Genomic DNA, 16,297 nt, shown 5'->3' with positions numbered 1-16,297 from the left:
TGATTAAATTGATTTTGGACCGATTGACTATGCGATTGATGAGCTCGTTTGCATGTCATTCCAATCACCGATTTGTTCAAATCTTTTCTTTTTGTTTGGGTTAAAGCATAAGAAATAAATGTACAGCATTTATTCAGAGAATCATATTATGTAATGAACAGGTACATCCCATTAAAATAGTTTGTACAAACAAGTAATTAAATGTTAATATTTTTGAAAGATGTTTGTCTTTAATAAAACATCTACTAATAAAAGGCATCAAATGAAAAAAATATCTTTGCTTTTTTGATAGAATAAGTTAAATGACTGCATGAGACATATGATGATTTATTGTTGTCATATACAACTGCATTCCTATAAACTATTACATTTCAAATTTGCGTTAAACGTTACAGAACGCTTCGCAATCACTTTATTTTTTATTATACAATTAAGGATGAAAATCATAATGACACCAGCCGGTCAATGTTTATATTTAACTATTAAAAACTAAATTTTAACTAATAAGGTACTTGTATATCACCTTTTGACAACTTACACCACGGACTTTTGTGATAGTCAAAAATCACATAAAATATTAGCAATTTTATTTTAGGATGCATATGGCTTATCAAAATTATTAAATGGTTTCAAGGAAGACACAAATCTTCTTTATTTTACCATTAACATATATCATTATGTCTTTGTCAATCACAGTTTCAGAATTAAGAGTGTTAAATAATGTAATTAAAAAAAATTAAAGTCACACACTATCAATGATCAGAACAGAACAGAACTATCCATTTGTACATGCACGGATTTTATTTGACTATGAAAGTCCGTGGTACATTGCACGTCATCATATTACATACAATTATGCAAACATAATTTTAAAACTCATTTTATTTGTTGCTCAAATTATCAGAAACGATTTTTATTGTATTCATAAAGGGAGTAGTTTGTTTGTTTAAATAGGTTTTACGTCACACCGACACAGTATAGGTCATAACGGGAATCTCTACTATATCATGACGATAAGTATGTCGCCATGCCATCGCCGTCATCAACAAATTGTGCAAGATTTCTTGCCTTGTATTGATTCAAATTCTGTTGTGTTGTATATACTATAAGGAGTTTATAAAAATAATGTGAGCAGTAAAAATAAAAAAAAATAAACAAGCTGAAACTTTGATATATTTCTACACACAACAGTAACATAACCACCCCTTCTAAACGCTGGCTCTTTAACATTTTGGTGATTTGTTCACCGAGAGCCCTCGGCACTTATGTTGTAATGCCATCCACCAAAACAAATCTGTAACAGGTAAACACAGTTTCTAAAAATATTAGATTTAAAAGAATATGCTTGTTTTTCAAAAATCGAAGAATGCTATGCCACGTAGAACATTATTCTTATCTTTTTGGATGCGATTCCTATAAGATATACCCCAAAATGAAGTTGCTTCATTTTTATGAAATATCAACTCGGATGTTTTCTTAAACGATGAGACACGTCTCGGGTTATTTCTCTACCATGCCTTAAATGTTGACTCCCTTAATCGTGCACTTAACATAGCAGTAGTTCATAGAACTTGGTTAAAAATCCATATATAGACAAGGTGCTTGCGCCGTTGGCTATGTACAAAAAGCACTCGCGAATGTGTAGGAGTCACGACTACCATACTGTGGAAATATGCTTTGCATTCATGTTTAGACTCAATTGTATGAGTTGATAAAGAATGGTCAAAATTAAGTGCGGCGTTTAATACGAAGTAAACTACGTTAAAGCAATGCAACACGATTCGAAAGTTACCGTTATAATAATAAACATGAATCATAGAATGAATCTTCGGCACACCATAACAGTGACAATCATTAAAAGAACACTTTACCAAAGACAAAATTCCAAATATATATAGCGATGTAGCAGATACTGAAGAACATATCTCAATCACACTGCCGATGGCGCCAGCACCTTACCGATGGCTGGAAACCATATTTGGATATATATACATGCATATGCATGTTATTTTTTATTATCATTAACCAAGCTCTCTTTTGTTTTAAGCCAATAGGGGGAGGGAAGGGGGGATGGGTAGGACACGTACAAGAATACACACAAGCTAATATTTTGTAAAAGTTCTAGCAACATTATTTTGGGATATTTCGTATCAAAATAGATGAAAATAACGTTCTTTCCTTCCATTTTTTAAAAGAATACACGAAAAAAAAAACAAAACAAAAAACAACAAAAAACAACAAGCATATTCTTTAACAACGAATATTTGCAGAAACTATGTTTATCCTTTTCAGCTTTGTTTTGAACGAGCCAGCGTTTAGTAGGGATGGCTACGTTATGTAGAATTAGAATTAAAGCTTCAGATAGGTTAATTCTTTATAAGTACTCGTCACAAAAATATTTTCAAAACTAGATTCATGAATCGAAGTGTAATGCTTTTCGTATGATACTGTGCTTCTTATACATGTGATAATGACATGATCATTTTGAAAAAACTGATTGAAATATGAACTTGAGCGGAATAAACATGTCTGTGGCACAGATACATGTACAAGAGTTTTTGAAAAATATATGAAAAAAAACCATGTTTGTCACTGTAATTTCTGTGTGCCATAGTTTTTAACCTGTATGGCCCATGTTCAAAATTGAGCTAGAATTCATGAAACAATCTTTCTGACAAATTTTCAGGAATGTGTATTTGCGCTGAAAATATTATACAATGCTTATTCATATTTGGGCTGTGTGACCTTGAAATCATCTGAACAACCTTTATGACCAATTTAAGGATATTTAGTCTGAAAATGCAATCTCTAGAGAGTTAACAAGCTTTTTATATTTGGAGCTGTGTGACTTGAAATATCTAAAAATTTTTTGACCAAAATTAAAATATTTAGTCTAAAAAGCAATTTTAGAGAGTTAAAAGCTTTTCTAATTTGGGCTGTGGGACCCAGTTTTTACCCCAGATCAACCCTATTCAAACTTAGCTAGAAATTTTCAAAAAAACTTTCCACAAAATTTTTAGGTATTTAGGCTAAAATTTTCCTCTAACCCATTTTTCTTTTGCATTGGGTGTGTACAATTTTTGAATGAACCCTTGCAAATTTTTGCTGAAAACCTATTGACCCAATTTTCACAATACAGTAATCTAGGATTTTTTAAAAAAAAGGGGGTTCAATATTGGCTGTGGTTCCCAAAATTTTTAGACCCAAATACCCGAAAACCCCAATTTTAAAAAACATTAAACAATTGTCTTTTACAAATTTTTCCCAATATTTGACTAAAAAACAGAGTTTCAGGTTAACAAGGTTTTTCCATATTTGTGTGACTTGCCCTCGGTGACTCATATTCGCATTTAAGCTAAATATCAACGTAACTTTTTGGACAAATATCCAGGATATTTCGACCGAAATAGGTTATACTATATTTGGGTTGTGTGATCAAGTTTTTTTTAAAAACTAAGATTACCCATGTTCTAAAGTAACAAAATTTCTGATCGATACCTAGGATTAGATTTTTCAATTTTTGGGTTGTGCGACCTAATTTTTGACCCAAGATGACCCATATTCTAACTTGAGCTAGAAACTATCGATACAACTTTTCTGACCAATTTCCATAAAACAATGGACTAAAACAATAGCCTCTAGTGTTAACAAAGCTTTTCAATACTTCGGCTGTGTGACTCTTTTTGACCTAAAGTGACCTATTTCCAACTTTAGCTAGAAATAATGTAAACAACCTTTCTGTCCAATTTCCATAAGGTATTTTGACTGAAGCAGAAGTCAGTACAGTGTTAACATGTGATCTTTTTTTTATTTTTGGTTCCGTTGACCTAGTATATGTTCGAACTCAAATGAGCAATTACTGGGACAAACAGCCTGGCCAAATTTGGTGACAATTGAGGCATAATATGACCACTAGAGTGTTAACGACCTAAATGTGGATGGATAACTGACATAAAACAATCCTAAATGCTCACCTTGAGCAAGCTCAGGTGAGCTAAAATATGTACCAGGTCCGAACTGTCAAATACCCACAATTATACATGCATATGTTTGACAATTGATGTTAAAGCATCCAAACAAACTACATACAGCTAAAACACAAAGCAAGGGAGAGTAACGTTTACTCAACGCAGCCCCATACATCACAAAGTCACACAGCAGGGCGACAAAAATGGAGGACAGAAATAAGTAAGTAAGTAATGCCTTTATTCAACATGGCTCTCATATTTGTTTTCCCGATCTTTCATGTGCGCCTCAGCATGGTTAATAACGACGGGGAAAAGACAGGATGTATCAATAAATGTTAATAATTAACAATCCATTTTGGAAAATGATAGGAAACTTAGTGAGGAAATCATCCCTAAAGATTTGAATTTAACAAGATACGTTTGTAAAACATGTATGCCTCCCTATCGGCAGCCAATTAGTCATGTGGCCAGGTTATTGTGACTTGACTTTTGACCTAGTGACCACAAAAATCAATAGGGATTATCAACTGGTCATGACAAGTGATAGTGACAGTAAAGGCTGTGTGATTTTATGCAATTTTATGACGAAATTATCACAATTCTTAACAAATAATATAATTATCATATGCATATATTTTATGAATCATGTAGGCCTTCAACATATGCCCTTACCACCCCCCTCTAGCGTTGTCCCATACTTATTTTTTTTTATTATAATAGAAACATGCCATAAATGGGTGTGTGGAAGTGTTCAGAAAAAGAAAATTATAACCAATATATTTATGACCTTAAATTTGTGATAAGTTTTCAAAATAATAAGGGGAAACAATTCTGACATTTACGACCCTGTGACATTGACCTTTTGTACTAGTGACCCCAAAATCAAACAAGAGCCACCGCCGGGCGGGGGCAACGCTCGACTTTTTACTTTTTCTAAACGCAAACATAGAAAGGTTTGAACATATCTTAACGTTTCCTTTTTATAAATTTAGTTGGTCTGTCTTGTCACATTAGTTTTGTTTATCTATTTTGTATATATATATGAATAGAAACACGCAATCTCTAAAAATAGAAACATTACGCAATTTCTAAAAATAGAAACATTACACAATTTCTAAAAATAGAAACATCAATTTCTAAAAATAGAAACATTACGCAATTTCTAAAAATAGAAACAATACGCAATTTTTAAAAATAGAAACATTACGCAATTACTAAAAAATAGAAACATTACGCAATTTCTAAAAATAGAAACATCCATTTCTAAAAATAGAAACATTACGCAATTTCTAAAAATAGAAACATTACACAATTACTAAAAATAGAAACATTACGCAATTTCTAAAAATAGAAACATTACGCAATTTCCAAAAATAGAAACATTACGCAATTTCCATAAATAGAAACATTACGCAATTTCCATAAATAGAAACATTACGCAATTTCTATAAATAGAAACATTACGCAATTCTATAAATAGAAACATTACGCAATTCTATAAATAGAAACATTACGCAATTCTATAAATAGAAACACTGTTGTTGTTGTTGTTGTAGTTGATGATGATAATATATTTTTAACAATTATCTTTGAAGATTATTATGTTCAAGTTTCAAGACAATCCATTCAAAAATAACAAAGTTACAACCAATAATAGCCAAAAAAATGAATATTTCAATAATTTGACCTTCAAAGTAAAGGTCATTTATGAGTGAAGGTCAAGGTCTGTCTAGTTATTTTTAAGACATATCCCTGAAGATAATTATGTTCAAGTTTGAAGACAATCCATTCAAAAATAACAAAGTTACAGCCAATAACATCATGAACAAGCACAAATTGCATTTTTAACCTTGAAGGTCAAGGTCATTTATGGATGAAGGTCAAGGTTAGTGTGGTCCACTGAAAGGTCTTGTCCCAAGGGTTGTTGTGGCCAAGTATGAGTATGAAGACAATACACCAAGAAATAAACAAGAGCTGTCCGTAAGACAGCGCGCTCGACTTTTTTATTGCTTGCCAATAAAAAAAGTTTTTGCAGTAAAAGGCAATACAAGAATCTCTGTATTTTTAAAGTGAACAATGGCCATGAGCATTAAGATATTTAGTGAAGAATTATTTTACTGAATTGTGTGATACCCTTGAACACTGCAGGTTCAGTGGATAGGAATGAATTTTTTTAGATTTTTTAAGTTTTTTAGTGCTTGCCTATAATACAAAACATTGACAGTTAAGGGCCATAATTCAAATAAAAATCTTTGACAGAATTACCTTCTCCTGGACATGTTTGGGAATTCATGATTGTAAACAAGTATTCCAACTTTCAAATTAATATCTCAAACAGTTCAGTCAAAAAGTGGACTGGTACTAAAAACTTAACCAAGATTCTAAGTCGATAAAAGGCCTTAATTTTTAAAACAAATCCTTGACAGAGTTACCTTCTCTTGCGTACAGATGGGGGTAATGATGTAAAATAGCATTAAAAGTTTCAAAGCAATATCTCAAAGGGTTAAGGCAATAAGTGGATTTTACCCATATTCAATGTATTTTCTAAGTCAAAAAGGGGCATAATTCTGTCAAAAAACTTGACAGAGTTATGTCCTCTTGTCTGTTGATGAAGGTCGTGATGGTAAACAAGTATGGTCAGTTTCAAAGCAATACCTCCAATGGTTTTGAAATAAAGTGAGGTGGTACAAAAAACTTAACCAAGCTCAATACACTTTCTAAGTCAAAAAAGGGCCATAATTCTGTCAAAAACCTTGACAGAGTTATGTACTCTTGTCTGTAGATGGAGGTTATGATGGTGAACAAGTATGGTAAGTTTCAAAGCCATACTTGTAATACTTCTGAAATAAAGTGGGGTGGTACGAAAAACTTAACCAAGGTGTGACGCCAACGCCGACGCCGACGCCGGGGCGAGTAGGATAGCTCCCCTTTTCATAGAAAAGTCGAGCTAAAAAGTTATGATACAGGTACAAGTTTGCGGACGGGAACGGGAACGGCAACGCCGACCCGACTATAACAATACCTCTACTTTTTTTTTTTTTTTTCAAAAATAAATAAAAAAAAGTCGAGCTAAAAAGGGACATTACTAGAATATGACTTAGCAATATATAAAATATGACGACTTTGTGATAGTTTTCAAAGATAATGAGCGGAAACAATCCTGACATTTTAAGGCCATTTGACCTCGACCTTGTGACTCCAAAATCAATAGGGTCATCTAGTAGTTATGACCGTAATCAGTATGTTAAATATGAAGATTTTGTGGAAAAGGTCAACAGAATCCATTCTGCCATACAACCCCCCCCCCCCGTAACCTTGACATCCTTAAATCAATAGGGGCCATCTACTAGTAATGACCAATCAGTATATTAAATATGAACACTTTGTGTTAGTCTTCAAGATAATGAGCAGAGACCTTTCTGACATTTATTGTTTTGGTGACCTTGACGTTTGAACTTGAAACCCCAAAATGAAGGATCATCTTCTGATTATGACAAATCAGTATGTGAAATTTGACGACTTTTGATAAATAATTTTCAAGAAAACGAGCGGATTTTTTTAGGGGTCATCTATTACATATGACCAATCAATATGTGAAATTTGAAGACTGATAAATAGTTTTCAAGGTAATGAGTCAGAGTAGAAACCATTTTGACATTTAAGGCCCCTGTGAACTTGATCTTTGTACTTTTGACTCCAATTTCAGTAAGGGTCATCTACGTAGTATGATGAATAAGTATGTGGAAAAATGAAGAACTTTGTGATGTTTGTTTGTTTGTTTCATTTTACGCCTTTTCCCAACAGTATTTCAGTCATATAGGCGGGTAGTTTCCTAACCATCGTTCCTGGAGAGTTACACCAGTACTAGACAACCTTCCTCCGCGCTAAACTACAAAAGCATCTCTCTCCCGGGGATCGAACCCACACCAGAGAGGTGATAAATAGTTTTTAAGATAATCAGCGGAAACCATGTGGTCTTCCCGACATACCAACATTAGCAAACAATATACCCCCTCTTCTTTAAAGGGGAAGGGGTTGGGGTGCTTAATTAAGAAAGAACACATTTAAATATTTTTCATGTTTTATTTAAAAAATAACATTTAAACACATTTACAACAAATTCTTGAAACCTATAATATATATTATTTTACAAATACATTTACTTCAGTTACAAATATATATAATGTAAAAACAAGTTAGGCACCTAAGAGTGTATCAGTCTGATTTTCAACAATGTATTTATAACCTATAACAAATGACAAGAAGCAATGCGATGAAAATCAGGTTTTCAACTACCAAGTTTTGATGTGACAGCAATCAATATGTCAAAGTGCACTGAAATTGAAAAATTGATTATAAGCAAATGACCTTGATCTTTCTCCTAGATATCTAAGTGGCAATCCAAAGCTGCCACTCAGCAAGTTTGGTGTCAAAAGGTCAAAGCAAACTCAAATTATAACATGAGAACTAAATACATTAACCTTGATCATAGACACCTGGGTAGCAATCCAAAGCTGCCTCTTGTTATAAGCTACCCATTCATCAAGTTTGGTGTCAATAGGCCAAAGAAAAATCAAGTTATTGAGCAGAAATTGAATTTCTATTTTTAGTAACAGTGACCTTGATCACAGACACCTGGGTAGCAATCCTAAGCTCTCTCTCGATATAAGCTATCCATACACCAAGTTTGGTGTCAATAGGCCAAAGCAAACTCAAGTTATTAAGCAGAAATTGAATTTCTATTTTTAGAAACAGTGACCTTGACCTTGATCACAGACACCTGTGTAGCAATCCCAAGCTGCCACTTGATATAAGCTTTCCATACACCAAATTTGGTGCCAATAGGCCAAAGCAAACTCAAGTTATTGAGCGGAAACTGAATTTCTATTTTTTGTAACACTGGCCTTGACCTTGATCACAGACAACTGGGAAGCAATCCCAAACTGCCACTTGATATAAGCTATCCATACACTAAGTTTGGTGTCAATAGGCCAAAGCAAACTCAGGTTATTGTGCAGAAACTGAATTTCTATTTTTAGTAACAGTGACCTTGACCTTGATAACAGACACCTTTGTAGCAATCCCAAGCTGCCTCTTGTTATAAGCTATCCATTCACCAAGTTTGGTGTCAATAGGCCAAAAAAACTCAAGTTATTGAGCGGAAACTGAATTTCTATTTTTAGTAACAGTGACCTTGATTACAGACCCCTGGGTAGCAATCCTAAGCTCTCTCTCGATATAAGCTATCCATACACCAAGTTTGGTGTCAACAGGCCAAAGCAAACTCAAGTTATTGAGCAGAAATTGAATTTCTATTTTTAGTAACAGTGACCTTGACCTTGATCACAGACACCTGGGTAGCAATCCCAAGCTGCCTCTTGATATAAGCTATCCATACAACAAGTTTGGTGTCAATAGGCCAAAGCAAACTCAAGTTATTGAGCGGAAACTGAATTTCTATTTTTAGAAACAGTGACCTTGATCACAGACACCTGGGTAGCAATCCCAAGCTGCCTTTTGATATAAGTAGCCTACATTCCAAGTTTGGTGTCAATAGGTCAAAGAAAACTAAAGTTATTGAGCGGAAACCAAAAGTTGACGCCCGCCCGCCTGCCGACTTTGGCATTACAATAACACGGTTTTCGTTGAAAACCTGGTTAATAACTAACCAAGAATTAAATAATCTTGATAACTAGTTACCAAGATTTAGAATAAAATAATCTTATCTATCTTGTTATATCTGATATGCAATTCATGTTTTATCTGAACTGTACATGTAACATATGGCATAAAACACTATTTGAACTATAACAAAATACATCTGAGTTGTAACATATAGCGTGAACACAAAGAATATTAAAACTATTAACACAAGTTATCTTAACAATTTCACATAGAATTTGAACCGTAACACTAAGAATACTTGACAAGTGAACTATAACATATAGCATGGACTATTACACAAAATAATATTAGGCTGCAACATTTAATATAATGAATATTTATGCAGAAAACATTACAAATGTAACACACTGTACATTATAAATTTACATTATTATATTATAAAATTGTAACACAGTGCGTAACACAAAATGTATCAATTTTAGTATATGTATATATAAAACAATCATCTCAAGGAATGGAAAGATAAATAAATTATCTCAAAGCTATACAAATAAATGTTATTATAAGCTTCTATAAGTAAAATTTACTTTAACAAAAGCAAGAAATTAAACAATCTTAAAATAGAATAAATACCATGCTTACATTTAAAAACATAATTTAACAACCACATGCAGTTTTCACCCTCGTCTTAAAACAGATTGACTTTCTTCGAAACACATACAAGCTAATTAAACTTAAAGAAATAACACTTTTGATACTAAAATCACATTATTAGCAATGGACAGATTCAATTTAAACAAAGCATTGTCTTTAATCAAAGCAATGACAAGAGCACAGCGAGGTGGAGCATTATATGCCCAAAACTGTTTTTTTTTTTTAATAAGGATGAAACATTCGTAAGACATTGAAATAAGCTGTCCATCCTATAAAATTTTACAGCTACTAGGTTGATTAATACCTAAGTTATTGAGCAATAGGGGTCATCTACCCAATATGGACAATCATCCTATGAAGTTTGAATATTGTGGGCCAAATGGAACTTAAGTTATGCTCCTGAAACTGTTTTCAGTTTTAAGGTAATAGTGACCTTGACCTTTAAACTTGTGACCCAAAAACCAATAGGAGTCTTTTACCAAATATGGACAATCATCCTATGAAGTTTGAATAATGTGGGCCAAATGGAACTTCTGTTATGCTCCGGAAACTGTTTTCAGTCTTAAGGTAATAGTGACCTTGACATTGTGACCCCCATATTCTCAGGGGTCTTCAGCCCAATATGGACAATCATCCTATGAAGTTTGATTATTGTGGGCCAAATGGAACTTAAGTTATGCTCCCGAAACTGTTTTCAGTTTTATGGTAATAGCGACATTGACCTTTGATTTTGTGAATCCAAAATCAATACAGGTCTTCTACCCAATATGGACAATCATCTTATAAAATTTGAATATTGTGGGCCAAATGGATCTTAAGTTATGCTCCGAAAAAACAAATTTTTAACGGACAGACGGACGGACGTTCTCACAAGAGAGCAATAATGTGGCAACTCTATTGTTCTCTCTATTGTTCTTCTAAGTCACATAAAAGAAAACAGTCACACAAAAGCATAACGGAATGAATGACATCAAAGAGAAAGAACACTTACCTATTGTCCCTCTACCTACATAATTACTGTCCTGTGAGTGCGGAAGGATAGACAGACGGACGCCAGGGGGTATAACATAATTATGCCCGAAATTCTTTCGACATATAAAAATAAAACAAAAGCTAGCATCAAAATTTCAGTGACAATAAAAATTCTATCCAATGCTGCTTTGACAAGGATCAAAATATTTATAATACATTTAACTTTAGTAAGAAAACAAGATATGTTTGTAAAACATGTATGCCCCCTATCAGCAGCCAATTAGTCATGTGATAAGGTTATTATGCATGACTTCTGACCCAGTGATCAAACAATTAATAAGGGTTATCAAGTATCTACTGGTCATGACCTTAACCTTTGACCCCTTGACCAAAAACTCAATAGGGGTCATCTGCTGGTCACGACCAATCATCATACAAAGTTTGAAGTTCCTAGGCCTAAGCGTTTTAAGTTAATTGATCAGAAACCGTTTTTACCTACAAGGTCAATGTGACCTTGACCTTTGACCCCTTGACCCCAAAATCAATAGGTCATCTGCTGGTCATGACCAATCACCATACCAAGTTTGAAGTTCCTAGGCCTAAGGGTTCTTTAGTTATTGATCGGAAACCGTTTTAACATACAAGGTCAATGTGACCTTGACCTTTGACCCCAAAATCAATAGCTGCTCATGACCAAACACCATGCCAAGATTGAAGTTCCTAGGCCGAAGCGTTCTTTAGTTATTGATCAGAAACCGTTTTTACTTACAATGTCAATGTGACCTTGACCTTTGACCCCTTGATCCCAAAATCAATAGGGGTAATCTGCTGGTCATGACAAATCACCATACCAAGTTTAAAGTTCCTAGGCCTAAGCGTTCTTAAATTATTGATCAGAAACCGTTTTTACTTACAAGGTCAATGTGACCTTGACCTTTGACCCCTTGACCCAAAACTCAATAGGGGTCATCTGCTGGTCACGACCAATCATCATACAAAGTTTGAAGTTCCTAGGCCTAAGCGTTTTTAGTTAATTGATCGGAAACTGTTTTTACTTACAAGGTCAATGTGACCTTGACCTTTGACCCCTTGACCCAAAACTCAATAGGGGTCATCTGCTGGTCACGACCAATCATCATACAAAGTTTGAAGTTCCTAGGCCTAAGCGTTTTTAGTTAATTGATCGGAAACTGTTTTTACCTACAAGGTCCATGTGACCTTGACCTTTGACCCCTTGACCCAAAAATCAATAGGTCATCTGCTGATCATGACCAATCACCATACCAAGTTTGAAGTTCCTAGGCCTAAGGGTTCTTTAGTTATTGATCGGAAACCGTTTTTACCTAAGAGGTCAATGTGACCTTGACCTTTGAACCCTTGACCCCAAAATCAATAGGGGTCATCTACTGATCATGACCAATCACCATATCAAGTTTGAAGTCCCTAGGCCTAAGGGTTCTTTCGTTATTGATCGGAAACCGTTTTTACCTACAAGGTCAATGTGACCTTGACCTTTGACCCCTTAACCCCCAAAATCAATAGGGGTCATCTGCTGGTCATAACCAATCACCATACAAGTTTTGAAGTTCCTAGGCCTAAGGGTTCTTTTGTTATTGATCAGAAAACCGTTTTTACCACAAGAGGTCAATGTGACCTTGACCTTTGACCCCTTGACTCCAAAATCAATAGGGGTTATCTACTGATCATGACCAATCACCATACCAAGTTTGAAGTTCCTAGGCCTTAAAGTTCTTTAGTTATTGATTGGAAACCGTTTTTGCTTACAAGGTCAATGTGACCTTGACCTTTGACCCCTTGACCCCAAAAATTAATAGGGGTCATCTACTGATCATGACCAATCACCATACTAAGTTTGAAGTTCCTAAGGCCTTAAAGTTCTTTAGTTATTGATCGGAACCGTTTTTTCCTTACAAGGTCAATGTGACCTTGACCTTTGACCCCTTGACCCCAAAATCAATAGGGGTCATCTACTGATCATGACCAATCACCATACCAAGTTTGAAGTTCCTAGGCCTTAAGGTTCTTTAGTTATTGATCGGAAACCGTTTTTGCTTACAAGGTCAATGTGACCTTGACCTTTGACCCCTTGACCCCAAAATCAATAGGGTTCATCTACTGGTCATGACCAATCACCATACCAAGTTTGAAGTTCCTAGGCCTAAGGGTTCTTTAGTTATCACTCGGAAACTATTTGGTCTACGGACCGACGGACCGACAGACCGACGGCCGACGGACCGACAAGTGCAAAGCAATATACCCCCTTTTCTTCGAAATGGGGGCATAATTAAGAATAGCAATGTTAAGCCATCAGTTGACTTAACCAATCTTCATGTGTATTTTAAATGTTACTGGTGAAATGTCTATCAAACTACATGAAGTTGTTGCAAAATAAATAAAAAAAAAACAAAAAAACATTTTCTTTAGATCTAGTGACTAGTTTGACTCTTCACAAAGTCATTGCAAGATACATTCCAAATTCAAAGATACTGTTCTTTATTTGTAATCTAATGCTATGAAAAATAAAAACAAAAATTACAGACAAGTCAGTAAATGTACGATCTCCAGATTTTTATTCAGAGGTACAAAAACAAAAAAGCATGATATTTTTATGTAAATAATACAGGACTTGTAACAAAAATCCATTTATATAATACATATACAAAATATATCCCATATATATATAATATTGAAGAAATCATAAGCGAGACATAACTACCCTCTTTAAGATGCCATTGGTTGATCTATATTCGATATTTATTTCCCAAATTCATGTCAAATTACAAAGAGTAAAAGAGTATTCATACCGAATGGATATTGATCGTTTAACATGTTATTAAAGCTATAACTTGGTGACCGACATAGGGCCATCAGGGCTCGCTCGTTTTTATCTATATTGCTATTTTCTTATTATTTCAGTTGGAAAGAAGACATTAGGTCCTTGAAGCAAAAAATTCACCGTTTGGAAGAATGTTTAAGTTCTTTAGAGAAGGAAAAAGACACTATCTATCAAGATGATGTTAAACAAGAGCCACCGCCGGGCGGGGGCAACGCTCGACTTTTTACTTTTTCTAAACGCAAACATAGAAAGGTTTGAACATATATTAACTTTTCCTTTTTATAAATTTAGTTGGTCTGTCTTGTCATATTAGTTTTGTTTATATATTTTGTATATATATATGAATAGAAACATTAAGCATATTTCTAAAAAAAAGCAACAGTACGCAATTTCTTAAAATAGCAACATGACGCAATTTTTAAAAATAGAAAAAATGACGCAATTTCTAAAAATAGAAAAAATGACGCAATTTCTTAAAATAGCAACAATGACGCAATTTCTAAAAATAGAAAAAAATGACGCAATTTCTAAAAATAGAAAAAAATGACGCAATTTCTAAAAATAGAAAAAATGACGCAATTTCTAAATACAGAAAAAAATGACGCAATTTCTAAAAATAGCAACAATTTCTAAAAACAGAAAAAAATGACGCAATTTCTAAAAATAGAAAAAATGACGCAATTTCTAAAAATAGCAACAATTTCTAAAAATAGAAAAAAATGACACAATTTCTAAAAATAGAAAAAATGACACAATTTCTAAAAATAGAAAAAATGACGCAATTTCTTAAAATAGAAAAAATGATGCAATTTCTAAAAATAGAAAAAAAAGACGCAATTTCTAAAAATAGAAAAAATGATGCAATTTCTAAAAATAGAAAAAAAAGACGCAATTTCTAAAAATAGAAAAAATGATGCAATTTCTAAAAACAGAAAAAAATGACGCAATTTCTAAAAATAGAAAAAATTACGCACTTTATATATATATATATATATGCATGATATGATAGTTTTGGTTTGGGAATGAATTCAGGATTTATATGTAAGACAGAATTCAGTGCCTGTTGTACTTGTATGATACCAATACTAGGCAGATGTGTATCCTCAAATATAATAGTATAATTGAAATTATTGGTTCAACTTTTTCTGATTAAGCATATGGCATAGGTTTAGTATTCTCTTATGACTGGCTTAAAACCAACAATTCCCATTTTTTTTGGTGCTTTTACTGCTATTTTTATTTGCATTGTGATTTTTTGTATTCAGACCACATCAAATGATGAAACTGTGACTCATGTTGAAAATGAACAGTACATGAGACTTGAAAATGAGATTGTTAGTAATGGAGACAGTGACTTGTCGGTGATAGTTTGTCACCAAAGTTATAATGTCAGAGAGGTAATGCAAATTTGTGTTTTTTTTCCCATTTAATAATTTGTTATCAGCTTGTATGTGTTCTAAAGGACCAACTTTAGTTAAATGATGGACTATTTGTTGATAAAGCTCTTTGACAACTTACGCGTCTTCATGTTAATTTTTTACTTAAGGTGTATATATTGGAACAGTAGGTCAGTAAATGTCCAAGATACCATTACATATATATATATGCATGATTTAAGAATATAAGTTTTAGACTTTTTGAAATATGTAGATTGGAATTTAGTGCCTGTTATATAATATAGAAACTTGTTTTGAAATTTTTTAATCAGACTCTCTCAACTGATGAAACCATGATTAATGCTGATGTACTATTTGTCGATAAAGCTCTTTGACAACTTATGCGTCTTCGTGTTAATTTTTTACTTAAGATGTATATATTGGAACAGTAGGTCAGTAAATGTCCAAGATAACATTACACATATATGCATGATTTAAGAATATAAGTTTTAGACTTTTTGAAATATGTAGATTGGAATTTAGAGCCTGTTCTATAATATTGAAACTTGTTTTAAATTTTTTAATCAGACTCTCTCGACTGATGGAACCATGAGGGATGCTGTATGGGCTTATGTAGGGACATTTAATGGTCATTTCACCCACCATCTTGGGACATGGTTCGGCAAGTGGGGACAAAATATATGTCCAAACATAAACGGTTCTTATATTTAATAAAATTACGTATCCGACATTTTGCCGAAGTTTCCGAAAATGAGGACAGTAGTGCCCAGAAAACGTATCTCACTCTCACTCCCCATTTTATTACGGTCTTGACGGAATTTACT

Source organism: Ruditapes philippinarum, unplaced genomic scaffold (assembly GCF_026571515.1).
Source record: "Ruditapes philippinarum isolate M1 unplaced genomic scaffold, ASM2657151v2 ctg9621_1_1_1_1, whole genome shotgun sequence".
Classification (NCBI taxonomy): domain Eukaryota; kingdom Metazoa; phylum Mollusca; class Bivalvia; order Venerida; family Veneridae; genus Ruditapes; species Ruditapes philippinarum.
The sequence above is the reverse complement of the archived record's forward strand: the minus strand, read 5'-3'. Positions refer to the sequence as shown.